This window comes from Pongo pygmaeus, chromosome 2 (assembly GCF_028885625.2).
Source record: "Pongo pygmaeus isolate AG05252 chromosome 2, NHGRI_mPonPyg2-v2.0_pri, whole genome shotgun sequence".
Lineage (NCBI taxonomy): Eukaryota > Metazoa > Chordata > Mammalia > Primates > Hominidae > Pongo > Pongo pygmaeus.
In genome coordinates this window covers 102,806,794-102,834,087 of record NC_085930.1, presented here as the reverse complement: position 1 = coordinate 102,834,087, position 27,294 = coordinate 102,806,794, and the positions used below count along the sequence as shown (strand labels likewise).

Genomic DNA, 27,294 nt, shown 5'->3' with positions numbered 1-27,294 from the left:
AATCCCAGCACTTTGGGAAGCCAAGGCGGGCAGATCACCTGAGGTCAGGAGTTTGAGACCAGCCTGGCTAACATGGTGAAACGCTGTCTCTACTAAAAATAGAAAAATTAGCCAGGGGTGGTGGTGCACACCTGTAATCCCAGCTACTTGGGAGGCTGAGCCAGGAGAATTGCTTGAACCTGGGAGGCAGAGGTTGCAGTGAGCTGAGATTGTGCCATTGCATTCCAGCCTGAGCGACAAGAGCAAAACTCCATCTCAAAAAAAAAAAAAAAAGATTGTATTCTGAAACTTTTCTGAGTTTATTTTTCAGTTCTAGGAGCTTTTTGGATGGGTCTTTAGGGTTTTTTAGGTATACGATCATGTCATTGGTGAGCAGTGATCATTTGACTGCCTCTACCAATTCAGATGTTCTTTATTTCTTTCTCTTGTCTGATTGCTCTGGCTAGGACTTCCAGTACTATGTTGAAGAGAAGTGGTAAAAGTGGGCATCCATGTCTTGTTCCAGTTCTCAGGTGGAATGCTTTCGTCTTTTCCTCATTCAATATAATGTTGGCTGTGGGTTTGTCGTAGATGGCTTTTATTAAGGTATGTCCCTTCTATGCCAATTTTGCTGAGGGTTTTAATCATAAAGGATGCTGGATTTTGTCAAATCCTTTTTATGCATGTATTGAGATGATCATGTGATTTTTGTTTTAAATTCTGTTTATGTAGTATATCACGTTTATTGACTTGCCTATGTTAAACCATCCCTATGTTCCTGGTATGAAACCCACCTCATCATGGTGGATTATCTTTTAATGTGCTGTTGGATTCAGTTAGCTAGTATTTTGTTGAGGATTTTTACATCTATGTTCATCAAGGATATTGGTATGTAGTTTTCTTTTTTTGTTATGTCCTATCCTGGTTTTGATATTAAGGTGATACTGGCTTTATAGAATGATTTAGGGAGTCCCTCTTTCTCTATCTTTTGGAATAGTTTCAATAGGATTTTTACCAGTTCTTCTTTGAATGGCTGATAGAATTCAGCTGTGAATCCTTCTGGTCCTGGACTTTTTTTGTTGGCTTTTTTTTTATTACCATTTTTGTCTCACTGCTTGTTATTTATCTGTTCAGAGTTTCTGTATCTTCCTGGTTTAATCTGAGAGTGTTGTATATTTCCAGAAATTTGTCCATCTCTAGGTTTTCTAGTTTGTGCCCATAAAGATGTTCATAGTAGCCTTGAATGATCTTTTGTATTTCTTTGGTATTGCTTGTAATATCTCTCGTTTTGTTTCTGATTGAGCTTATTTGGATTTTCTCTCTTCTTCGTTAATCTTTCTAATGGTCTGTCAGTGTTATTCATCTTTTCTTTTTTTCTTTAATCAGCTGATATGAAATTATAAAATTCCAGAAGTCTGAGTATTTGAAACTTAGAAAAGTCACCAGAAAATGCAAGCATATTGGGCTTTAGTTTGGTGGTTCCCTTGGTTTAGATGACAGTCCCTCTGTGAGCTCAAGGTCGTCTTCTTGTTCATTTCCTTAGATCTGTTGTTTCAATGACAACCACAGAACTCTTAGTGGAGGCCAAGGAGAGTCTGAGAACTAAAGAAACGTCCACCATTTCTTTCTGTGCACACTAACACATGGGAACTTATCTCCTGGAGAACACACTTAAGGAGATGGATGTTAATGATGCTGTGCTGAACTGTTCTTCTCTGCCAGCTGCCGCAGAAAGTTGTCCTCACTCTGGCCTTTATGATTTAAAGTTGTCCTTACTCTGGCCTTTATGATTTATGAAATCTTTTGCCACAGATTTCACAGATAGAGGGTTTCTCTCCAGTGTTTGTTTTCATGTGTTCGTGAAAATACTGCTTCATGTTGAAATCCTTGCCACACCACTGGCACATGAATGGTTTGTGCCCAGTGTGGATGCTCATGTGGGTGTGTAGCTGTTAATTGTACTGAAACCTTTGGTCACAATTCTCGCATCTGAAGGGCTTCTCTCCAGAATGCTGCAGGGAGTGCCCCATGAGTGACATACGGCATTTGAATGATTTTCCACAGGTTTCACTTGTAAATGGCATGTCTTTCATGTGTGCAACCATGTGTTTTTGCACATGAGCCATGGCATAGAATTTTTTCTCACAAATTTCACAGGAAAATTTCTTTTCTGCATATCCATGGACGATCTTGATATGTTCATAAAGGATCCAGTTTCTTGAACGATTTATTACAGGAAACACACTGAATGTTTTTTTCACAGTCTGTTTGCCGGTGAAGGTACAGCTCACTTTTCAGGACAAACTTCTTGCCAAATTTATCACAAATCTGCATGTGCCTATGAGTAACGTTCATTTGCTTCTCCAGACACCAGTGAGTATTAAATACCCTGGGGCACACGCCTGTAATCCCAGCACTTTGGGAGGCTGAGGCGGGTTGATCACCTGAGGTCAGGAGTTCGAGACCAGCATGATCAACATGTAGAAACTCCGTCTCTACTAAAAATACAAAATTAGCTGGGCGTGGTGATGCATGCCTGTAATCCCAGCTACTCGGGAGGCTGAGGCAGGAGAATCGCTTGAACCCGGGAGGTAGAGGTTGTGGTGAGCCGCGATCGCGCCATTGCACTCCAGCCTGGGCAACAAGAGTAAAACTGTCTCAAAAACAAAAATCTAAAAACAACCCTGGGGCGCTTCTCACACGTCACACATAGCTTTCTGCACTGGTGCTTCAGGCTCCTTTGTGGCCCGCTTCTTACGCTTAGGTGGCTCTACACTCTTCCTGCAACCTCTTGTAGTTCTGGGAGTAGGGGAGGTGGTAGCTGCAGCAACAGAGGCAGCTCTCCTCGTTCTTCTTTCTGTAACTCTGACTTTCTCTGTTATCTTCTCCTTTTTCTTCTGCTTATCATTCTCTCCATAGTCATTGCTGTTCTGTGGCCCCTTCCTCACTCTCTTCCTCCTCATTGTTTAAGAACAGGAGTCTCTTTGGATTGAGAAGAGGTACCCTTTTCCCCTTTAGGTACATTTAATGTTTGATTATTAAGGTTTACCTCCACTATGATCTGCTCCCTTTTGTAAAAGACTTCTTCCTCTTCTTCTTCCTCCTCTTCTGTGTCATCAGAATTCTCCTGGTCTTCCTTAATAGCATGCGCATCAGACTCTACTCTTGTCTCCCTGAAATGTGGCTGTTCTTCTGTTTCATGGAGATGTAGTTTGCTCATCTTGGTGTCCACAAACACAGAATAAGGACTTCCTGGTTCCCTTTGTTACACTTTGGTGGACAGATCAAGTTCCTTGTTGGCACCATGATGAAAGCTGAATGGCACTTGCCCATGACGGCTATCATTTTGTGCCATTCCTGCTACAGGCACAGCACAGTTTTCAACCAGCTCCTGATGGGAAGTGGCTGTGCGCCTCATTGGTAAATGACTCAATTTATTAAGCAGTTCAGACTGTAAAGAAAATAGCTTTAAAACAAGGTAATTATTAAGACTAAAATATTTTTCCATCCCTAAGAATCACTCAAATGAAAAAAACATATTCCTGGAAACTGAATTCTTCCAGTGTTGCAGCACCAAAGCATAAGTCAAAAAGGTTTGGTATTATGGCAAGAGCAGACCACTAGTGATTTTTCTTCTGAAGAGAACTACAAGGGACTTGGAGCATCCTACCTGGGCCAGCCACCTCCACCGCCTAGATCAATGCCTTGGCAGTCCATCCCTGCAGTGGGGGGACTGTAGCCAGAGTCACAACCTACAGCCAGGCCGGCCCCTCACTCCTGCCCAATGGCTGTCCTCAGGGCTGCTCCTCAGACCTGGCCTTGGCTGCTGGCCACAGTGCTACGTGGCCACCGCTCCCATGTCTCTGGACTTCCTTCTGAGTGCCTGAGGGCAAGGAGGGTGGCAGGGTGGGCAGAGTGCAGGGAGGGAGGCAGGGGAGGGGGTGTGGGTGTGTGGATGTACGTGCAGGGAGGGAGGCGAGTGGCTGCGAGGGCGCGTGCCCGCCCCGTCCCCTTCCTTTGTTGGCCACCCCCCTTTATTATTTTTTCAAAGAACGAGGTTTTTGTTTTATTTATCTTTTGTATTGTTTCTTTTTTGTTTGTTTCCATTTCATTTAGTTCTGCTCTGATCTTTGTTATTTCTTTTCTTCTGCTGGGTTTGGGTTTAGTTTGTTTTTGTTTCTCTAGTTCCTTGAGGTGTGACCTTAGACTGTCTTCTTTTTTCTCTTTTAGACTTTTTGATGTAGGTGTTTAATGCTAAGAACTTTTCTCTTAGCACCTCTTGCTGATCCCAGAGGTTTTGATAGATTGTGTCACTATTATGCAGTTCAAATAACTTTTAATTTCCATCTTGATTTCATTGTTGACCCAATGATCATTCAGCAGCAGGTTAGTTTCCATGTATTTTCATGGTTTTGAGGGTTCCTTTTGGAGTTAATTTCCAATTTTGTTCCACTGTGATCTGAGAGAGTACTTGATGTAATTTTGGTTTTCTTAAATTTATAGAGTTGTTTTGTGGCCTGTAATATGATCTACCTTGGAGAATGTTCCATGTACTGATGATTAGAATGTATATTCTGCAGTTGTTGGGTAGAATGTTCTGTAAATATCTGTTAAGTCCATTTGTTCTAGGGTATAGTTTAAGTCCATTGTTTACTTGTGGTCTTTCTGTCTTGATGACCTGTCCAGTGCTGTCAGCGGATTACTGAAGTCCACCACCATCATTGTGTTGCCATCCATCACATTTCTTAGGTCTAGTAGTAACTGTTTAATAAATTTGGGAGCTCCAGTGTTAGTTGCATATATATCTAGGATTCTGATATTTTCCTGTTGGACTAGTTTTTTTATCTTTTGTTTGTTTGTTTGTTTGTTTGTTTTTTAGACTGTCTGTCTGTCATCCAGGTTGGAATGCAGTGGTGTGATCTTGGTGTCATCAGTGGTGTGACCTGTGCCTTCTGGGTTCAAGCGATTCTTGTGTCTCAGCCTCCTGAGTAGCTGGGACTGATAGTCATGCGCCAGCATGCCCGGCTAATTTTTGTATTTTTAGTAGAGATGGAGTTTCGCCATATTGGCCAGACTGGTCTGGGACTCCTGGCCACAAGTATCTGCCCACCTCGGCTTCCCAAAGTGTTGAGATTATAGGCATGAGCCACCATGCCTGGCCTAGTCCTTTTATCATTGTGTAATATCCCTCTTTGTGTTTTTTTAACTGCTTTTGCTTTAAAGTTTGTTTTGTCTGATATAAGAATAGCTCCTCCTGCTTGCTTTTGGTGTTCATTTGCATGGAATATCTTTTTCCACCTTTTTACCTTAAGTTTATATGAGTCCTTATATGTTAGGTGAGTCTCTTGAAGACAAAAGATACATGGTTGGTGAATTCTTATCTATTCTGCCATTCTGTATCTTTTAAGTGGAGCATTTAGGCCATACATTCAATGTTAGTATTGAGATGTGAAGTACTATTCTGTTCATCATTGTGGTTGTTGCTTGAATACCTTGTTTGTTTTTTTCTCATTTGCTATTGTTTTACAGGTCCCGTGAGATTTATCCTTTAAGGAGGTTCTATTTTGGTGTATTTTGAGGTTTTGTTTCAATATTTAGAGCTTTTTTTTTTTTTTTTTTTTAGCGGTTATTGTAGTGCTGGCTTGGTAGTGGCAGCTTCTTTCAGCATTTGTTTGTCTGAAAAAGACTATCTTTCCTTCATTTACGAAGCTTAGTTTTGCTAGATACAAAATTCATGACTGATAATTGTTTTGTTTAAGGAGACTAAAGATAGGACCTCAGTCCCTTCAAGTTTATAGGGTTTCTGCTGAGAAATCTTTTAATCTGATAAATTTTCCTTTATAGGTTACCTGATGCTTTTGCCTCATAGCTCTTAAGATTCTTTCCTTTGTCTTGACTTTAGATAACCTGATGACTGTGTGCCTGGGCGATGATCTTCCGTTCTGACTGGTGTGAGATGGTATCTCATTGTGATTTTGATTTGCATTTTTCTAGTGATCAATTATACTAAGCTTTTTTTCATATGCTTCTTTGCCACATGAATGTCTTTTTTTGAGAAGCATCTGTTCATGTCCTTTGCCCACTTTTTAATGTTTTTTGTTGTTGTTGTTATAAATTTGTTTAAGTTCCTTGTAGACGATATTAGACCTTTGTCAGATGGATAGATTGCAAAATTTTTCTCCCATTCTGTAGGTTGTTTACTCTGTTGATAGTTTCTTTTGTTATGCAGAAGCTCCTAAGTTTAATAAGATCTCATTTGTCAATTTTTGCCTTTGTTGTGATTGCTTTTGGTGCCTTTGTCATGAAATCTTTGCCCGTTCCTATGTTCAGAATGGTATCGGCCTAGGTGATCTATTACAGTTTTGGGGTTTACGTTTAAGTGTTAAATCTATCTTTTTTTTTTTTTTTTTTTGAGACGGAGTCTTGCTCCGTCGCCCAGGATTGAGTGCAGTGGTGCCATCTCGGCTCACTGCAACCTCTGCCTCCCGGGTTCAAGTGATTCTCCTGCCTCAGCCTCCCAAGTAGCAGCGACTACAGGTGCATGCTACCATGCCTGGCTAATTTTTGTATTTTTAGTTTCACCATGTTGAAATGGGGTTTCACCATGTTGGCCAGGTTGGTCTGGAACTCCTGACCTCAGGTGATCCACCCGCCTCGGCCTCCCAAAGTGCTGGAATTACAGGTGTGAGCCACTGCACTTGGCCAAATGTTTGATCTATCTTGAGTTGATTTTTGTGCATGGTGTAAGGAAGGGGTCCAGTTTCAATCTTCTGCATATGGTTAGCCAGTTATCCCAGCACCATTTATTCAATAGGGAGTCTTCTTCAATGCTTGTTTTTGTCAGGTTTGTTGAAGATCAGATGGCAGTAAGTGTGTGGCCTTGTTTCTGGGTGCTCTGTTGTTTTCCATTGGTCTCTGTGTTTGTTTTTTCTATTAGTACCATGTTGTTTTAGTTTCTGTGTCCCTGTGGTATATAGTTTGAAGTTGGGTAGCATGATGCCTCCAGCTTTGTTCTTTTTGCTTAGGATTGCCTTGGCTATTCGGGATTTTTTTTGTTTGTTCCTTGGCTATTCAGGATTTTTTTTGTTCCATGTGAATTTTAAAATAGATTTTTCTAGTTCTGTGAAGAATGTCATTGTAGTTGGATAGGAATAGCATTGAATCTGTAAATTGCTTTGGGCAGTATGACCATTTTAATGATATGGATTCTTCTCTGTTAGCATGAAATGTTTTTCCATTTGTTTGTGTCATCTCTGATTTTTTTTTTTTTTTGAGCAATGTTTTGTAGTTCTTTTTGTAGACATCTTTCACTTCTCTGGTTAGCTATATTTCTAGGTATTTCATTCTTTTTATGGCAGTGAATGAGATTCTGTTCCTGATTTGGCTCTCAAGTTGGCTGTTGTTGGTGTATAGGAACTCTAGTAATTTTTGCACGTGGATTTTGTATTCTGAGACTTTGCTGAAGTTGTTTTTCAGCTTAAGGAGCTTTGGGGCTGACACTGTGGGGTTTTGTAGGTATAGGACATGTCATCTACAAATGGGTAGTTTGACTTCCTCTCTTTCTATTTAGATGCTGTTTCTTTCTCTTGCCTAATTGTTCTGGAAAGGACTTCCAATACTATGTTGACTAGGAGTGGTGAGAGAGGGCACCTCTGTCTTGTGCCGGTTTTCAAGGGGAATGCTTCCAGCTTTATAGATTTGTTATGACGTTGGCTGTGGGTTTGTCATAGATGTCTGTTACTATTTCACCAAGCTTATTGAGAGTTTTTAACATAAAGGGTGTTGAATTTTACCAAAAGTCTTTTCTGCATCTGTTGAGATGATCATGTGGTTTTTGTTTCTAGCTCTGTTTATGTGATGAATCACGTTTATTGATTTGCATATGTTAGAGCAATCTTGCATTCCAGGGATAAAGCCTAGTTGATCATAGTGGATAAGCTTTTTGATGTGCTGCTGGTTTTGGTTTGCGAATATTTCATTGAGGATTTTTGCATTGATGTTCATCGAGGATATTGGCCTGTTCTCTGCCAGGTTTTGATATCAGGATAATGCTGGCCTCATAGAATGAGTCAAGGAGAAGTCCCTCCTCCTTAGTTTTTTAGAATTGTTTCAGTAGGAATGGTACCAGCTCTTCTTTGTACATCTGTTAGAATTTGGCTGTGAATTTGTCTGGTCCTTGGCCTCTTTTGGTTGGTTGGAAGTTTATTAAAATTCAGTTTCAGAGCTCATTATTGGTCTGTTCACATATTCAGTTTTTTCCTGGTTCAGTCTTGGGAGGGGGTATGTGTCCAGGAATGTAAACATTTCTTCCAGATTTTCTGGTTTATATGTATAGAGGTGTTCATAATAGTCTCTGATGGTTATTTGAATTTTTTTGGGGTCAGTGGTAATATCCCCTTTGTTGTTTCTAATTGTGTTTATTTGGATATTCACTCTTTTCTTTCTTTGTTAGTCCAGCTGGCCATCTATCTGTTTTATTAATTTTCTTTTCTTTTTTTTTTTTTTTTTTGAGGCAGAGTTTCGCTCTTGTTGCCCAGGCTGGAGTGCAGTGGCATGATTTCAGCTCACTGCAACCTCTACCTCCTGGCTTCAAGTGATTCTCCTGCCTCAGCCTCCCGTAGGTGGGATTACAGGCATGTGCCACCACACCCAGCTAATTTTTGTATTTTTTAGTAGAGACGGGATTTCGCCTTGTTGGTCAGGCTGGTCTCGAACTCCTGATCACACGTGATCCACCCGCCTCAGCCTCCCAAAGTGCTGGGATTACAGGCGTGAGCCACCTTGCCTGGCCTATTTTATTAATTTTCTTTTCAAAAATTCAACCCCTGCCTTCATTGATCTTTGAATGGTTTTTCATGTTTCCCTCTCTTTCTGTTCACCTCTGATTTTGGTTATTTCTTGTCTTCTACTAGCTTTGGGCCTTGGTTTACTCTTGGCTCCCTAGTTCTTTTAGTTGTGATGTTAGATTGAGACAGATGTTTCTTTTTGGTGTAGGCATTTAGTGCTATATATTTTCCTTTTAACACTGCCTTAGCTGTGTCCCAGAGATTTTGGGTATATTATATTTTTGTTCTCATTAGTTTCAAAGAACTTGCTGATTTTTGCCTTGATTTCATTATTTACCCAGAAGTCATTTGGGAGCAGTTTATTTAACTTATGTGTAATTGTATGGTTTTGAGTGAATTTCTTAATGTTGATTTTTAATTTGATTGTGCTGTGGTCTGACAGAGTGGTTGTATGATTTCACTTCTTTTGCATTTGCTAAGGAGTGTTTTGTGTCCTGAGTATGTGGTCAATTTTAGACTGTGTGTGATGTGGCAATGAGAAGAATGTATGTTTTGTTGCTTTTGGGTGGAGAGTTCTGTAAATTTCTATCAGATCCATTTGATCCAGTGCTGAGTTCAAGTACTGAATACCTTTGTTAATTTTCTGCCTTGATGATCTATTGAATACTGTCAGTGGCATGTTGGAGTTTCCCACTATTGTTGTGTGGGAGTCTGTGTCTCTTTGTAGGTCACTAAGAACTTGCTTTATGAATCTGGGTGCTCCTGTGTTAGGTGCATATATATTTAGGATAGTTAAGTCTTCTTGTTGAATTGAATCCTTTACCATTATGTAATGCCCTAATTTGTCTTTTTTGATCTTCATTGGTTTAAAGTCTGTTTTGTCTGAAATTAGGATTGTAACCCCTGCTTTTTTCTGTTTTGTCTTGCTTGGTAGATTTTTCTCCATCCCTTTATTTCAAGTCTATTGGTATTTTTGCATATGACATGGATCTCTCGAAGACAGCATATTAATGGGTCTTGATTCTTTGTCTAGCTTGCTACTCTGCACCTTTTAATTGGGGCATTTATCCTGTTTATATTCAAGGTTATTATTGATATGTGTAGATTTGATCCTGTCATCATGGTGTTAGCTAGTTATTATGGAGACATGTTTGTGTGGTTGCTTTATAGTGTTACTGGTCTGTGTACTTAAGTTTGTGTTTGTAGTGGCTGGTAATGGTCTTTCTTTTCCATATTTAGTGCTTCCTTCAGGAGCTCTTATAAGGCGGGTCTGAGGGTAACGAATTTCCTCAGTGTTTGATTGTCTGAAAAGGATCTTATTTCTTGTTGGCTTATGAAGCTCAGTTTGGCCAGCTATGAATTCTGGGTTTGAATCTCTTTTTTTTTTAAGAATATGGAATATTGGCCCCCAATCTCTTCTGGCTTGGGTTTCTCCTGAGAGGTCCACTGTTAGTCTGATGGGCTTGCCTTTGTGGGTTACCTGATCTTTCATTCTAGCTACATTTAACATTTTTCTTTTATTTTGACTTTGGAGAATCTGATGATTATATTTCTTGGAGATGATCTTCTTGTGAAGTATGTTACTGGCGTTCTCTGCATTTCCTGCATTTAGATGTTGACCGGTCTAGGTTGGAGGAAGCTGTCATTGTTCATATCCTGAAATATGTTTTTCAAGTTTCTTACACACTCCCTGTCTCTTTCAGGGACACCAATGAGTTATGGATTTTGTCTCTTTTTTTTTTTTGAGATGGAGTCTTGCTCTGTTGCCAGGGCAGAGTGCTGTGGCATGATCTCAGCTCACTGCAACCTCTGCCTCCTGGGTTCAAGTGATTCTCCTGCCTCAGCCTCCTGAGTAGCTGGGACTACAGGTGCGTGCCACCACACCCAGCTAATTTTTGTGTTTTTAGTAGAGATGGGGTTTCACCATGTTGGGAAGGATGGCCTTGATCTCTTGACCTCGTGATCTGCCTGCCTCGGCCTCTGGATTTGGTCTGTTTACATAAGCCCATATTTCTTGGAGATTTTGTTCCTTTTCATTCTTTTTCTCTGTTATTTTCTCTGTTGTATTTCAGAAGCCCAGTCCTCAAGTTCTGAGATTCTTTCCTCACCTTGGTCTTTTCTGCTGTTGATACTTGTGATTGCATTATCAAATTCTTGTAGTGTGTTTTGCAGCTCTGTCAGGTCAGTTACATTCTTTTCTATACTGGCTATTTTGACTTTCAGCTCCTGTATCATTTTATTGTGATACTTAGCTTCCTTGGGTTGGGTTTCAACATACTCTGTTATCTCAATGATCTTCCTCCCTAACTGTGTTCTGAATTATATTTCTGTCATTTTAGCCATCTCAGCCCCATTGGGAACCCTTTCTGGAGAGGTGGTGTGGTTATTTTTTTTCTTTTGAGACAGAGTCTGGCTCTGTCCCCCAGGCTGGAGTGCAGTGGCATGATCTCGGCTCACTGCAAGCTCTGCCTTCTGGGTTCACGCCATTCTCCTGCCTCAGCCTCCCGAGTAGCTGGGACTACAGGCGCCCGCCACCATGCCCGGCTAATTTTTTTTTGTATTTTTAGTAGAGACGGGGTTTCACCATGGTCTGGATCTCCTGACTTCATGATCCGCCTGCCTTGGCCTCCCAAAGTGCTGGGATTACAGGCGTGAGCCACCAAGCCTGGCCTTTTTTTTTTTTTTGAGATGGAGTTTCGCTCTTCTTGCCCAGGCTGGGGTGCAATGGCGCAATCTTGGCTCACCACAACCTCTGCCTCCCGGGTTCAAGCTATTCTCCTGCCTCAGCCTCCCAGTAGCTGGGATTATAGGCATGCATCACCACGCTCGGCTAATTTTGTATTTTTAGTAGAGACGGTGTTTCTCCATGTTGGTCAGGCTGGTCCCGAACTCCCAACTTCAGGTGATTCACCCACCTTGGCCTCCCAAAGTGTTGGGATTACAGGCGTGAGCCACCACGTCCAGCCAGTGTGGTTGTTTATATGAAAGAAGGCACTCTGACTTTTTGAGTTGTCAGAGTTATTGCACTGATTCTTTTTTTTATCTTTGTGGGCTGATGTTTCTTCAGTCTTTGAAGTTGCTGACCTTTAGATTTTTTTTTCACTTTTATCCTATTTGATGACCTTGAGGGTTTTGATTGCGGTATAAGGTGAATTCAGCCGACTGGCTTAGTTTGCAGAAGATTTTAGGGGGCTGATGCTCAGCTCACAACTTCTGGACTGCATGCTCTAACTCTGGGTGACTTTTATTGTGTCTTGACTTTGCTCTCTGACTCCTTGAGGTTAGGAATCCACTGTGCTGGTGGGGGTGGGGGCTGAGGTGCTCCTGGACCACAGGTCACTTACGCTCCAATTGGAGTGCATTTTGTAGTGTGGTGGCAGCAGGATCCATGTTTGTTTGCATGTGCTGCCAGCAGTAGCAGTGACAACATGGCAGAGTGCACACTGCTGCATCAGGGTGCTAGTGAATGCCGAGGTTCTTGCCTTTGTGCAGGCATTCACCACAGTGGAAGAGGCGGTATGGCTGGGGGGAGGTTGGGGGCTTCTGCTGGTGACTGTGCAAATGGTTGTGCTGGTGGTGGTGTGAGGACGGAGGTGGGGCGCTGTCAGGCGCAGGCCTGTGTGTTGTGGGGTAGTCACTCAGAAAGTGAGAGAGTCTGCTCTTCTCTAGGCCTAGTTTCACTTCTATGGCAGTGTTGGTGCAAGGGCAGGGCATTGGAAGGGGTGGGTCTGCCTTGCTTTGTGCCCTGCAAGGCTCTGACTGCACTGGTGGTTCAGCTGTGTTTGGTTGGTCATCTTGTCCTCTCTGTTGTCCCGGACAGCAGATGAGACCCAAGGCGCAGCACCTTTCCAGCTAAATGTCAGCACTGCAGAGGCTTCTCTGCTTCTGTGTTCTGGAAGAGCCACTTGTAATATTTTTGAGGCACCTCCGTACTGTTCTCCATAGTGGTATACTAGTTTACATCTCCAGCACAGCATATAAGAGTTCTGTTTTCTCTGCATCCTTGCCATCATTTGTTATTTTTGTCTTTTTGATGATAGCCATTTTAACTGGGGGTGAGATGATACCTCACTGTTGGTTTTGTTTGCAATTCTGTGATGATTAATGATGTTGAGCATTTTTTCATATATTTATTGGCCATTTATATGTCTTTTTTGAGAATGTTTGTTCAGATTATTTGCCCATTTTCAATTTTAATTGTTTCAACCTTTAATATGAACATTAATCATATTTTCAAATCTAACGACGAGTTACAGATAGAGAAATTTATGAAAATTATGGGGCACAGCATTCAGAGAATTAGACAAAGAATACAAAAAATTGTAACACATATGTAACTCTTCTTGTAATGATGAACAGAGAAAGAATAGCTCATTTTGTATTCTGACCACAGTATAAATAAATGCAAAAATATACGGCAGTTAAGCGATAGCTGTTATGTAGAAAGTATTGATCACAGGTGGAATCTGTTACATGGGAGGAGGGAAATATATCAAGGAATTTAGTTAACAATGCTGGAAAAACCATGCCAGGCAACCAGATCTTGAGGCAAGAGTCATACTTCACAGAGAAAAAGAGCAAAATGTAGAGAAAAACCAGGTCTCACTATGGAATGGTCTGTAGTCTTTTAACCACAGTGCCATAGAAGGAACTTGACCAAGCACTGCCCATGATCTGCAGAGTTATGTGCATAATACTCAGTTTTCCTGCTAGGGATACCCCAGTTCATGACAATGACAAGAGAATGAGAAAGGCCACCTACAAATGAAATGAGATCATCCCACCTGCAATGGCAGATATGGTCTTATTAGTGCCATCTCTGAGAAAGAACAGTGTCCTGGGGGAAGTAGATCAGATATTAGGTCAAGCCTGTGTTCTCGCAGGAGCTCATTTGCCCATTTTGTAATTGGATTTTTTTTTTTATTTTGCTTTTGAGATGTTTGAGTTTCTTGTCTATTTTGGTTATTAAGTTTCCTGTCAGATGAGTGGTTTCAGAATATTTTCTCCCATTCTGTAGGTTGTCTTTTCACTTTATTATTTCCTTTGCTGTGCAGAGCTTTTTCATTTTATATAATCCAGTTTGTTTATTTTTGCTTGTGTTGCTTTGAGGTCTTATTTATAAAATCTTTGTGTAGACCAATGTCCTGAAGCATTTCTCCTGTTTACTTATAGTAGTTTTATAGTTTTGGGCTTTACATTTAGGTTTTTGGTTTACTTTCAGTTGATTTTTGTATAGAGTGAGAGGTGGAAGTCTAGTTTCATTGTTCTGCATATGAATATCCAGTTTTCTCAGCATAATTTATTGAAAAAATGGTCCTTTCGCCAATGAATGTTCTTGGTACTTTTATCAAAAACTAATTGGTTATAGATATGTGCATTAATTTCTGGGTTCTCTATACTGTTTTAGTGGTCTGTGTGTCTGTTTTTATGCCAGTATCATGCTGTTTTGGTTACTATTGCTTTGTAGTATATTTTGAGGTGTAGTAGTGTGAGCTTTGCTCTTTTTGCCCAAGATTGCTTTGACTGTTTGGGATCTTTTCTGGTTCCATGCCAATTTTAGGATTTTCCCCCTTATTTCTGTTAAGAATGTCATTGGTATTTTGTTAGGGATTGCATCGAATCTGTAGATTGCTTAGGGTAGTATGGCCATTTCAACAATATTAATTCTTCTGATTCATGAACTTGGCCTTTCTTTCCATTTCTTTGGGTCCTCTTCGATTTCTTTTATCAGTGTTTTGTAGTTTTCCTTGTAGAGATCTTTCACGTCCTTGGTTAGATTTATTCTTAGGTTTTTTTTTTGTAGCAATTGTAAATAGGATGGCCTTCTTCATTTCTTTGACTCCTTCATTTTTCCTGTATAGAAGTGATCCTGATTTTTGTTCATTAATTTTATATCATGCAAGTTTACTGAATTAGTTTATCAGTTCTAAGAGTTTTTTAGTAGAGTCTTTAGGTTTTTGTATATATAAGATCATGTCATCTGCAAACAGGGACAGTTTGGCTTTCTGCTTTCCAGTTTTGATGCCTCTTATTTATTTTTCTTGCCTGATTGCTCTAGCTAGGACATTTAGTACTATGTTGAATAAGAGTGGACATCCTTGTCTTGTTCTGGTTCTTAGAGGAAAAGGTTTCAGTTTTTTCCCCATTCCAGAAGATGCTAGCTGTGGGTTTGTTATATATGGCCTTTGTATATTGAGATGCTTTTTTTCTACACATAATTTATTAAGTGTTTTCATCATGAAGGAATGTTGAATTTCATTAAGAGCTTTCTCTGAGTCTACTGAGGTGTTACGGTTTTTGTCCTTCATTTTATTGATATGATGTATGATATTTGTTTATTTGCATGTGTTGAATTATTCTTATATTCCTGGGATTAATCCCACTTGGTTATGGTTATCTTTTTGATACGTTGTTGGCTTTGGTTTGCTAGTATTTTGTCGACGATTTTTGTGTCTGTGTTCATCAGGGATATTGGCATGTAGTTTTCTTTTTTGGTTGTGTCTTTATGTGGTTTTGCTATCAAGGTAATGCTGGACTTGTAGAATGAATTAGTGAGAATTCCCAGCTTCAACATTTTGAAGTGGTTTGAGAAGACTTGGTATTAATTCTTCTTTAAAAGAATGATAGAATTCTTTGGTGAAGCCATTGTTTTTGGACTTTTCTTTGTTGAAAGACCTTTTATTACTGAATTGATCTCATTACTTGTTATTGGTCTGTTCAGATTTTCTTTCTTCTTAGTTTACTTTTGGTTTGTTGTAGGTGTCCAGGAATTTATCTGTTCTAGGTTTTTAAATTTATTGACATATTTCATAGTAATCACCAATAAGCCTTTGTATTTCCATGGCTCCTGTTGTGCTGTCTCATTTTTCACTTCTGATTTTATTTATTTGGATCTTCTCTCTTTTTTCTTAGTCTAGCTAATGGTTTACCAATTTTATTTATTTTTCAAAAAAACAACTTTTAGTTTTGTTGATCTTTTGTTTTTAGTCTCAAGTTTGTTTATTTCTGTTCTGGTCATTATTATTTCTTTACTTCTGCTAACTTTTTGTTTTGGTTTCTTCTTGCTTTTCTAGTTCCTTGAGGTGCACCATTAGGTTATATGAAATCTTTCTAGTTTTTTTAATTTCAGCATTTATTTCCCTAAAGTTTCCTCTTAATACTGCTTTTGCTGTGTTCCCTAGGTTTTGGGATCTTATGATTCTATTTTCATTTCAAGAAATTTTGAAATGCATTCTTAATTTCTTCTTCCACCCATTGGTCATTCAGGAGCATGTTGTTTAGTTTCCATGCATTTATATAGTTTCAGATATTCCTTTTCTTATTGATATCTAGTTTTATTCCATTTTGGTCTGAGAAGATACTTGGTATGATTTTGATCTTGTTATAAATAAAGTTTCAGTGTCGTAAAAGAAATAGCGCTCGAATATAAAATTTTCTGTTTTTTTCCTTCTCAGCAAGGCAATTTACTTCTATAGAAGGGTGCACCCTCACAGATGGAGCAATGGTGAGTGCACACCTGGACAAGGGAGGGGAAGCGATTCTTATTCCTGACACACGTGGACCCTGCTGCTTGTTGTTCCCCCTATTAGCTAGGGTTAGGCTGCACAGGCTAAACTAATTCTGATTGGCTAATTTAAAGAGAGTGACGAGGTGAGTGGTTTGGCAGGAAAAATGGTTATGGCAGAGCAGGTAATTGGAATGAGTCAGGGTGCAGCAGGTAATCGGAATGAGTCGGGGTGGAGCAGATAATCGGAATGAGTCAGGGTGGAGCAGATAATTGGAATGAGTCAGGGTAGAGCAGGTAATTGGAAGGAATCAGGGTGGAGCAGGTGATTGAAAAAGGTTGCTTTATGAGGAAGTTAAGTTTAAAAGTAGAAGGCAAAGAATTGAACGTACTGACATATTGATTCTTTGAAGAGAAATTTAGAACTCATATCTAACAATCTTAAAGTTTTTTTTGAGACTTGTTTTGTGTCCTAACATATGGTTAATCCTGGAGAATGTTCAGTGTGCTGATGAGGAGAATGTGTATTCTGTAGCTGTTGGGTGAAATGTTCTACAAATATCTGTTACATCCGTTTGGTCTGTGGTGCAGTTTAAATCTGATGTTCCATTGTTGGTTTTCTGTCAAGATGATCTGTCCATTGCTGAGAGTGGAGTGTTGAAGTCCACAGCTATTATTATGTTTGGATCTATCTCTTCATTTGGGTCTAATAATATTTGTTTTATATGTCTGGGTGTTCTGATGTTGGGTGCATATATATTTATAATTGTTATATTCTTTTGCTAAATTGATTGCTTTATTACTATGTTGCCTTGTCTCTTTTTACAGCTTTTAACTACAGGTCTTTTTTGTCCGATATAAGTATAGCTATTCATGCTCACTTTTGGTTTTCTTTTGCATGGAATATCTTTTTTATTCCTTCAGTTACAGTTTCTGTGTGTCTTTATAGGTGAGGTGAGTTACTTGTAGGCAGTATATCATAGGGTCTTTCTTTTTTATCCATTCAACCTATCTGTATCTTCTAAATGTATATTTAATTCATTTATATTCAAGATTATTATTGATAGGGATTTACTCCTATTATTTTACTGTTTTCTGATTGTTTTGTATATCCTTTGTTTCTTACTTCCTCCCATTATTTTTACAGTTGAGTGGTATTTTAAGTGATAAGCTTTTATTTCTTTTTCTCTCTTGTTTGTGTATGAGTCCTACCAATGAGTTTTATTGTTTCGTATGTTTTATTGATGGTGGTTATCATCTTTTTACTTCCAGATATAAGACTCTCTTGAGTATTTCTTGCAAGATCAGTTTAGTGGTGATGAATTTTCTTAGTTTTTCTTGTCTGTGAAAGATTTTATTTATTCTTCATTTTTAATGTGTAGGTTTGCTGGGTATAATATTCCTCATTGCCATTTTTAATTTTTATTTTTTCTTTCAGTACTTTGAATATGTCATCCCACTCTCTCTTGGCCTGTAAGTTTTCTCCTGCAAAATTTACTTTTAGTCTAGTGGGGTTTCCTTTGTATGTGACTTGACACTTTTCTCTTGCTGCTTTTAAAATTATTTCTTTGTCTTTGACTTTTGACAATTTGATATATAATATATGTCTCTCAGTGAGGACCTGTTTGGGTTGAATCTGTTGGGGTTATTTGAGCTTCCTGATTCTGGATGTCCATATCTCTCCCAATGCTTGGGGGAATTTTCTTCTATTATTTCATTAAACATGTTTTCCCCACCTTTCCTTTCTCTTCTCCTTCTGGAACATCTGTAATACTTTATTCACATGATGGTGTTCCATAAATCCTGCAGGCTTTCTTCATTTTTATAATTTAGTTTTTGTCTGCCTATGTTATTTCAAAAGACTTGTCTTGAAGTTCAGAAATTCTTTCTTCTGCTTAGTCTAGTCTGTTCTAGAAGCTCTTGATTTTATTTTTTGTTTTAGTCATTGAATTCTTCAGCTGTAGGATTTTTGTTTGGTTTATCTATCTTTTTTTGAATTTCTTATTCAAATCATGAGTTGATTTCCCCAATTTTGTTGAATCATTTGTCTTCTCTTGTATGGCACTGATTTCCCCAGTTTTGTTGAATCATCTGTCTTCTCTTGTATGGCACTGAGTTTCCTTAAGATTAACATTTAATTCTTTTTCTGGTATTTCACATATTTTCTTATGATTGAGATCTGTTACTGGATAATCGTTTTTCTTTGTAGGTGACGTGTTTTCTTGCTTTTTCTTGGTTGATATGTCCCTATATTGATTTGTATCCATCTAGTGGAAAGGTCGCCTCTTCCAATTTTATGGAGTAGTTTCTTAGGGAAATTCTTATTTGAATGAGTCTTGGGGTGTTGGTTTGGTGGGGTGTGTTGACCTAGTTTCCATGTAGTTTTTTTCAGCTGTAACCCATAGTAGTGGAATTTGCATGTTTCTGAGTGGCCTAGGCCGAGAGAGTTTGTGGTGATGATGGTACAGGTTTTCCAGGGGTGGGCTTGCTGGGGCTGTTTCTCTGGGTGAGGACATGTGTTTGTACACAGTAGATCAGCCAACTTGGGGTATGGTCAGCTGGGGTTGGGGCCATGAGCCATTCCTCTGGCTTTGAACATAGGTATACAGTTGCTTGGCTGGTCGGTGGACATGCCTTCCAGGAATGGCTTGTGGGGCTGTTTCTCAGGCCCAGGATGCAGGCACGCAGCTGCTTAGCTGGCCTGGGGACATGTCTGCCATGGTTGGCCTGCAGGGCCATTTCTCAGGCTCTGGATGTGGACACAAGGCTTCTTGACTGACCTGTGGGCTCGTCTATCAGGCACAGCCCGCAGGGCTGTTTCTCCAGCTTAGGATATGAGGCTACTCATCTGATCTGGATTTTGCCCACATGGACAGCCCGTGGAGCTATTTCTTTGGCCTCGTATGTGGGTGAGTGGCTGCTCAGCTTTCCTGGGTGCAAGTCTGCTGGAGGTGGTTTCCTGGGTTTCTCTGGCTCATGATGTGGATGTGCACCTGCTTGGCTGGCCTGGGTCTGGGTCTGCCATTGGCAACCTATAGGGCTGTTTCTGAGGCCTGGTATGTGCAAGGCTGCTTGCCTGGCCTGGGGGAATATGTCAGGAGCTGGGGGGCAGACTTAGAGTTGTTTCTCAAGCCTGTGACATGGCTGCAGCTGCTCAGCTGGCCTGGGGGTGCTTCTGCAGAGGGTGGCCCCCAGGGCTATTTCATAGACCTGAGATGCAGACACAGGATTGCTTAGTTGGCCTGGGAGCATGCCTGCTAGAGGTGGCCCATAGGGCTGTTTCTTGAGGCTGGGATGTGGGTACGCAACTGCTCAGCAGGCCTGGGGGTGTGTCTGCCAGGGGTGGCTCATGAGGCTGTTTCTCAGGTCTGGGATGCAGGTGTAAGGCTGCTCAGCCAGCTCAGGGGTGTGCTTACTGGGTGTGGCTTGCAGGGCTATTTTCACATCCAAGACTTGAGCTCTTTGCTGCCTGGCTGACCTGGGGGCACACCTGTGAGGGTGGCCTGTGGGACTTTTCTCAAGTCCTTATTGGGAGCATAGGACTTGGGTAGGCCAGGGGCATGTCTGTGGTGGGTGGGAGTGCTGTGGGCATGTAGCCAGGCCACTGGCCCCAGGCAATATTGGCTCCTTGTAGGCTCAGGGACCTCTTCTGCTTGGGGGAGGGTGGGTAAGGACATGGCTGGCTCTCAAGGGCATATTCACCCTGGGTGGGAATGGCAGACTGTTCTTCTGGCTGAAAGTGTAGCAGCAGGGGTTGGTTTCCCTGCTGTGCAGGACAAGTCACAGGCAATCTTGAGCCCAAGCTTTGTGCATCTGGGGTTATGGCATTTAGCCATCTGTGGGTGCTTGGCATAATGAAGATGGAGCCCCATTGGTGGAGAGGTGCAATGGCTACTGTACCCGAGAGGAGGGAGCATTCCAGAGGTGGCTCTAGTCTCAAGATGGTGTCTTGTTGCAATAGCTTGACTCACAAGGGGTGGGTTAGCACACGTTGTGTTCCCAACCTGGAGCAGTGCAGTTGCATGAATTTCTGGCAGCTTTCCAAACTGGACTCAGCGCATGTAAGGACTGTAGGCCTTTGCAGTGGTGGTAGGGGATGGTGGGATCTTCTGCTTACTTTTCCCTTACAATGGGAAGTCCCTCCTTTCTCTGGGCCCCAGTCTGATCTGGTTTGGCGAGAGGGTGCGGCAGAGGTCAGATGCCTTTACACTGCATTCTTCGAAATCCAGTCACCACAGATGCATCTCCACTCCCCTGTGGCATTCCACTTTTCTTTCTTCAGCACTTCAGTCAAATCTTAGCTATTTGTTTTTTACCTTTGTTGGTTCTTGTGGAGGAGACAAGCACCAGGTGTTTCTAGTCAGCCATCTTGCTCTGCCACGCTTTTTTTTTTTTTGAGACAGGATCTTGTTCTGTCACCCAGGCCAGAGTGCAGTGGTACGATTATAGCTCACTGCAACTTTGAACTCCTGGGCTCAATCTTTTAACAACCAGCTAGCCCAGGAACTAACAGAGTGAGAATTCACTCACCTTCCCTCTCCTGAAGGGGATTAATCTCTTCATAAGAGATCAGCCCTCATGACCCAGACACCTCCCATTATGGCCCACCTCCAACATCGGGGATCAAATTTCAGCATGATGTGTGGGAGTACAAACATTCAAACTACAGCACCTGCTATCACCACATCTATTGAACATAGTATTATAAGTACTAGCTAGTATATACAATAAGGTAGGAAACATGCAGAATGGAAAGGAAAAGTTGAAATAATCATATGTATTTGATATGATTTTATATGTAAAATGTGCAGTAGAATCTGTAGAAAATACTTAGAATAACTAAGGGAATTTTATGGCTACAATGTCAGTATTGTGTTGATTGATCGATAGATACAAAGTCTTGCTCTGTTGCCCAGGCTGGAGTGCAGTGACACAATCACAGCTCACTGTAGCCTTGGCCTTCTCGTGTTCAAGCAATCCTTTCACCTCAGCCTCCCGAGTAACTGGGACTACAGGTGTGCACCACCATGCCTAGCTAATTTTTAATTACTTTTACAGAGATAGGATTTTGCCATGTTGCCCAGGCTGGTCTCAAGCAATCCTCCCACCTCAGTCTCCCAGAGTGCTGGGATTACAAGCATGAGCCACTGCACCTAGTCATAATGTCAATATGTTAAAAACACATTTTTTTCTCTATATTTGCAAAGAAGGATTAGAAAATCAATAAAACAATGCTATTTATAGTAGTATCAAAAGTATCAAATGCTAAGGAACGAAATCTAATAAAAATACAAGACATGTTGAAAACTACAAAAATCTTGATAAAAATTAAGATCTAAACAAATGGAAAGATTTACTATGTTTATGAATTGAAAGACTATCATAAAGATGCCAGTTCTCCCCGAGTTAATCTAATGATTTAATGCAATCCTGACAAAAATCCAGCAGGCTTTTTTTGGGTATGGAAATTGAACAGCTGATTATGACATTCATATGAAAATGCAAAAGGTTACAAAGAATATGATAATCTTGAAGATTATCTCAACTAGAGGACTTATGCTACCAGATATCAAGATTTATTATACATTAAGGCTGTGATTTGGGGTAAAAGACAGACTACTGAAACAGAATAGAGGGGCCAGAAATAGACCCTGGAGAGCCACACCTATGGGCTAACTCTGGCTCACTCATGTCTTTCCAAAAGTTTCTCTGCCAATCAGCAGGTTGTTACTAGAAACCAGCTCCAACCCAAGTGCCCTGGGAAGTTGTGCCATCACCAGCAGGCTCCATGTTCTTGTGGAAGCCATTCTCTTTCCCACAGATTCTGGATCTTACCCCTGAAGGGAAAGGGATTCTTTTAAGTTCTTAGTTTCTTGCTTGTCCACTCCGTGGACATATATCATCCACTGATGTATGAGAGAAGTGACATTGTAGTGCAGTGGAGAAGTGATGCCCTTTACAGTAAGTGATGCTATGCCAATTGAAATTGAAAATGATGGCCTATTCAATAAATGATACTGGACCAGTACCGAAAGCAAGGAATATTGATTCCTGCCTCACAGAATATACTCCAAACTCAATTCCAAGTAGATGGTAGATCTGAATGTGAAATGTAAAAATAATTTACCTTGAAGAAAGCATAGGAAACTATTCTTGACATTGGTGTATACAAAGATCTTTTATAAAGATACAAAAAGCACTAACTATAAAGGAAAAGATTGGTAAGTTATACTTTATTAGAATGAAAATTTTCTTGTCCAAAAGATCATTAAGTAGAGGGAAAAGGAAGTCACAATAAGTTATTTTACGAAAGGCTTGTATTCAGAGCATATAAAGAATGATTACAAGTCAAACATTAAAAGATAATCTAATAGAAGAGCAGGCAAAAGGCTTGAATAGGCTCCTCAAAAAACACATATCCTAGTGGCTCAAAAACATATGGAAAGGTGCTTAATCTCAGTCATCAGGGAAATGCACATTTAAACTATAGTGAGCTACCACCAGATGGCCACTAGAATGTCTAAGAATTAAAACACGATACCAAGTGCTAGTGAGAATGTCGATCGGTTGTTACTCCCAGACATTACTGATGGTGGGGAAAATGTTATTAGCACTTTGGAAAACTCTTTGGCACTATATACTAAAGCTGAATGTACACATACCTTATAATTTAACAATTCTACTCATAAATATGAACCCAACAGCAAAATAACTATAAAAATGTTAGTATCAGCTTTGTTCATAATAGCCTTAAACTGGAAAAAATGAAAATGTTCATCAGCAGTAGAATGGGCAAATATGTGGTATATTCATATAACTGAATGTGATATAGAAAGGAAAATGAGTTAGTTATTGCTATATACAATACGATGACCCATCACAGACATACTATTGAAAAAAGAAGCCAGATATGAGAATTAGTGTTGTTATGATTTTGTGTACAAAAAGGACAGAATCAGACAAAACTGAATCAGGTGATATTTGTCAGAGTAGTGGTTATTGGCCGGGATCTCAGCACTTTGGGAGGTTGAGGCAGGAGAAACACTTGAGGCCAGGAGTTTGAGAACAACCTGGGTAACATAGCGAGATCTTGTCTCTACAAAAAATTTAAAAATTAGCATGGTGGTGTGTGCCTGTAGTCTTAGCTACTCAGGTGGGTAAGGTGAGAGGATTGCTTGAGCCCAGGAGTTCCAGGCTGCAGTGAGCTATGATTGTGCCACTGTACTTTAGCGTGGGCGACAGAGTGAGAACCTGTCTCAAAAAAATCTTTTTAAGGGTGTGTGTGTTGTGTTGATGACTGGAGGAGGTACAAGTGGGTTTTAGGATACTGCTACTGTTTTATTTATCTAGCTGGTGGGCAGACAGGTATGTATACTCTTTAAAAATTTATTTAGCTGGTGGGGTACAGTGGCTCACGCCTGTAATCCTAGCACTTTGGGAGACCAAGGCGGGTGGATCACTTGAGGTCAGGAGTTTGAGACCAGCCTGGCCAACATGGTGAAACCCTGTCTCTACTAAAAACACAAAAATTAGCTGGGCATCGTGGTAGGCACCTGTAATCCCAGCTACTTGGGAGGCTGGGGCAGGAGAATCGCTTAAAACCTGGGTTGCAGTGAGCCGGTATTGCGCCACTGCACTCCAGCCTGGGCAACAGAGCGAGACTCCGTCTGAAAAAATTTTTTTTTTTTTATTTAGCCGTACGCTAATGATTTTCACACTTATGGATGTTACATATTAATAAAAAGTTTATTTAAAAAAGTAAAACAACTTTGTAAAAAAGTTGATAAAAGTATAAAACTAAACAATATGGAAGAATCTGAAAAATATATTAAATAAAAGAGCCCAAATAGAAGTTTACAGTCCATATTGATTCCATTTATATGAAGTTGAAGAATAAGTAACACTACAAATCTATGGTGATAGAAACCAGAACAGTAGTTGCTTACTGGAAAGGATTGACTGGAAAGAAGTATGAGGAAACTTTCAAGGTGATTAAAAAGTTCTATATCTGGATGAAATATGGGTTTCATGGTTATTACATTTGTCAAAGCTCATTGTACTATATGTTCATGATCTGTATTTTTTACTATATGTAAATTATGCATCAGTGAACTGGATGAAAGGTTTAAAAATAAAAAATCAAGTCACAGATAAAAACATTTTTGCAGCGATACAACAAAGATAAGCAATCAGAATATAAAAGATCTCTTACAAACCAAGAAGAATAAATAATAGGTGAGGACCAGGTATAGTGGCTCATGCTTGTAATCCTCAGTGGAGGCTGAGGTAGGAGGATCACTTGAGGCCAGGAGTTCAAGACCAGCCTAATCAACAAGTGAGAGACCCTGTTTCTACAAAAAAAAAAAAATAAGAGAGAAAAGAAAAAAATTAGGTGGGTGTGGTGGTGCGTGCCTGTAGTTCTGGCTACTCAGGAGGCCGAGGCAGGAGGATCACTTGAGCCCAGGAGGTCAGGGCTGCAGTGAGCTATGATTGCACCACTGCACTCCAGCCTCTGTGACAGAATGAGACCCTGTTAGGAAGGAAAGAAGGAAGGGAAGGAGGGAGGGAGAGAATAAAAGAAAAAAGAAAAGAAAGAAAAAGTCATTCATAGAATAGCAAGTTAAAATCAGAATGATAAATGATTTTATACATATCAGTTTGAGAAAACTGAAATGTCTCACATATTCAGATATTGGCACAGATATGTTTCCACTGGAATGCTTATGTGCTGGTTGCATCTTGTGAAGTTAGATGTGCATATCCTATGACCTAGCCATTTAATTCTTAAGTATATACCTTAGAGAAATGTTTTTCAAGCTATCTTCATCAAATCATTAGGGGGTTATTACAGTTATATTTAGTGGCTCACTTATCTGCATGAATAAAAAAGAATAGAATAAGAAATATCTAAATATATTGTTATAACAATTATGATCCAATCAAGAGAGAGCAATCACACTGATTTGAATAGAGAATATTTAATATAAATAATTGTTAACTAGTAAAAAGTAGTTAACTGCTAAAGGGCTAAAATAAGACTCAAAGGGATAGCAAATGCAGAAATCAACAGCTACCTGTAGGGCTGAGAGAGGGTGGACAAGCAAGAAACTAAGAACAACTCCTATCCCTTCTAGCCTAAGATTCAGAATTTATGGGAAAGAGCATGGATGCCTTAGGAACGTGTAGCCTGCTGGTGGCGGTGAAACTTGCCAGAGGGCATGTGTTGGAGCTGGTCTATAGGAGCAACCTGTTGGATGGTAGAAAAACTTGTGGAAAGGCATGAATGAGCCGAGCAGATTCATAGGTGTGGCTCTCCAGGTGGTAGAGAAACTTGCCAGAGAATAAGGGCCATAGCTAGTCTGTGAAGGTGGCTAAGATAAGCACTACTGGGCCTCCAACGTGCAAGTCCACTGGGTAGAGTGCTCACAATAAAACAATAGCACACCAGATCCCTTCAGCACCCTCTCTTAAAGCCCAACTCCCATGAGCTGGCAAAAGAAAGATGTTTATAGGGTTGTATTAGTCTCTTTTCAAGAGAAGCATTTTGTGTGTGTGTGTACTCTGGAATATTTGTTTCTATGGAAAACCCAGACTAATACATCTGTATATAAAAATAAAAGATATTATGGAGACTGAGAAGTCCCAAGATGTGCAGTCAGCAAGCTATAGACCCAGGAGAGCTTATGGTGTAAGTTCCAGTCCAAGGCCAAAGGGCAGAAGACCAGTGTTCCAGCTCAAAGAGAATCAGGCAGGCAGAGCAAATTGTCTCTTACTCTGCCTTTTTGTTCTATTCAGGCTTTCAAAAGATCAGATGTGGGCCACTCACACTGGGGAGGGCCGTCTGCTTTATTTATTCTACTGATTCCAGTGTTAATATCATCCAGAAACACCCTCACAGACACATCCAGAATAGTGTTTAATCAAATATCTGGGCATCCTGTGGCCCCAGTCAAGTTGATACATAATAGTAACCATCACAGGCTCCAACTCTGGTATTACTAACCAGGGCAAAGAAGGGTGAGTTTAGTGCTGAGGGGCAATAAATTGGTAACTGGCGCAATTGCATGTAGCATCATGAAGTGTTTTTTCTTCATGAGATTTGTTTCAATTTTATGTGTATGAGGTTATGATCTAAAACATATTTCTAAGTCTGGGCCATGGTAAGAAAAAAATATACAAAAGCCATTGATCTGGAGAAACTTCTACACCTGTACACATGAAGACATACACAGAATTGTTTGTAGTAGCAAAAAATTGGTAATGTCTTAAATGTCTACCAACAAGACAAAGTTGGAGAACGACAGATGCTCCTTGGCTTAACAATGGAGTTATGTCCCAGTAAACTCATCGTAAATTGAAAATATCATTAAGTAAAAAGTGCATTTAAGTGTTGTGGCTCACACCTGTAATCCTAGCACTTTGGCACACTGAGGCGAGAGAGGATCACTTGAGGCCAGGAGTTTGAGACCAGCCTGGGCAACATAGTGAGACCCTGTTTCTACAAAAACAAGAATTAGGTGTGGTGGAGCATGTCTGTAGTCCCAGCTACTCAAGAGGCTGAGATGGGAGGATTGCTTGAACCCAGCAGTTTGAGGGTGCAGTGAGCTGTGATCATCACTGCCTCCAGCCTGGGTGACAGAGTGAGACCTTGTCTTAGAAAGAAAGAAAAAAGAAAATGCATTTAATACCTCAATAAATATATTTTAAAGTTGAAAATCATTTAAGTTGAACCACCTTAAGTTCAGATGCTTCTTGACTTATGATGCGGTTATGTCTTGATAAACCCATCATGAAGTTGAAAAATTTTAAGTAAAACCCCCTTAAGTCAGGGACTATCTGTGAATCATGGGATATATTTTACAATGAAATAGTATTCAAAAATGAAATGAATGAACTGTAGCTCACATAATAATATAAACAGACCTCATAAACATAATAACATCAATCAAAAATCTAAGTGTGCAGAATACTCATTATATGAATCTATTTCTATAAAGTGTAAAAACATGCCAAAGAATACTGTGT

The 27,294-nt window shown here is 40.1% G+C and overlaps 1 protein-coding gene and 1 pseudogene across 10 annotated transcripts in view; one reads left to right on the top strand and one right to left on the bottom strand.

Annotated features, from left to right (window-relative positions):
- Positions 1 to 27,294, top strand: part of DOCK3 (dedicator of cytokinesis 3) — a 739,703-nt gene that overhangs the window by 111,177 nt on the left and 601,232 nt on the right. The window lies entirely within an intron of this gene.
- LOC129034161 (zinc finger protein 652-like) lies at positions 1,764 to 3,397 on the bottom strand (annotated as a pseudogene).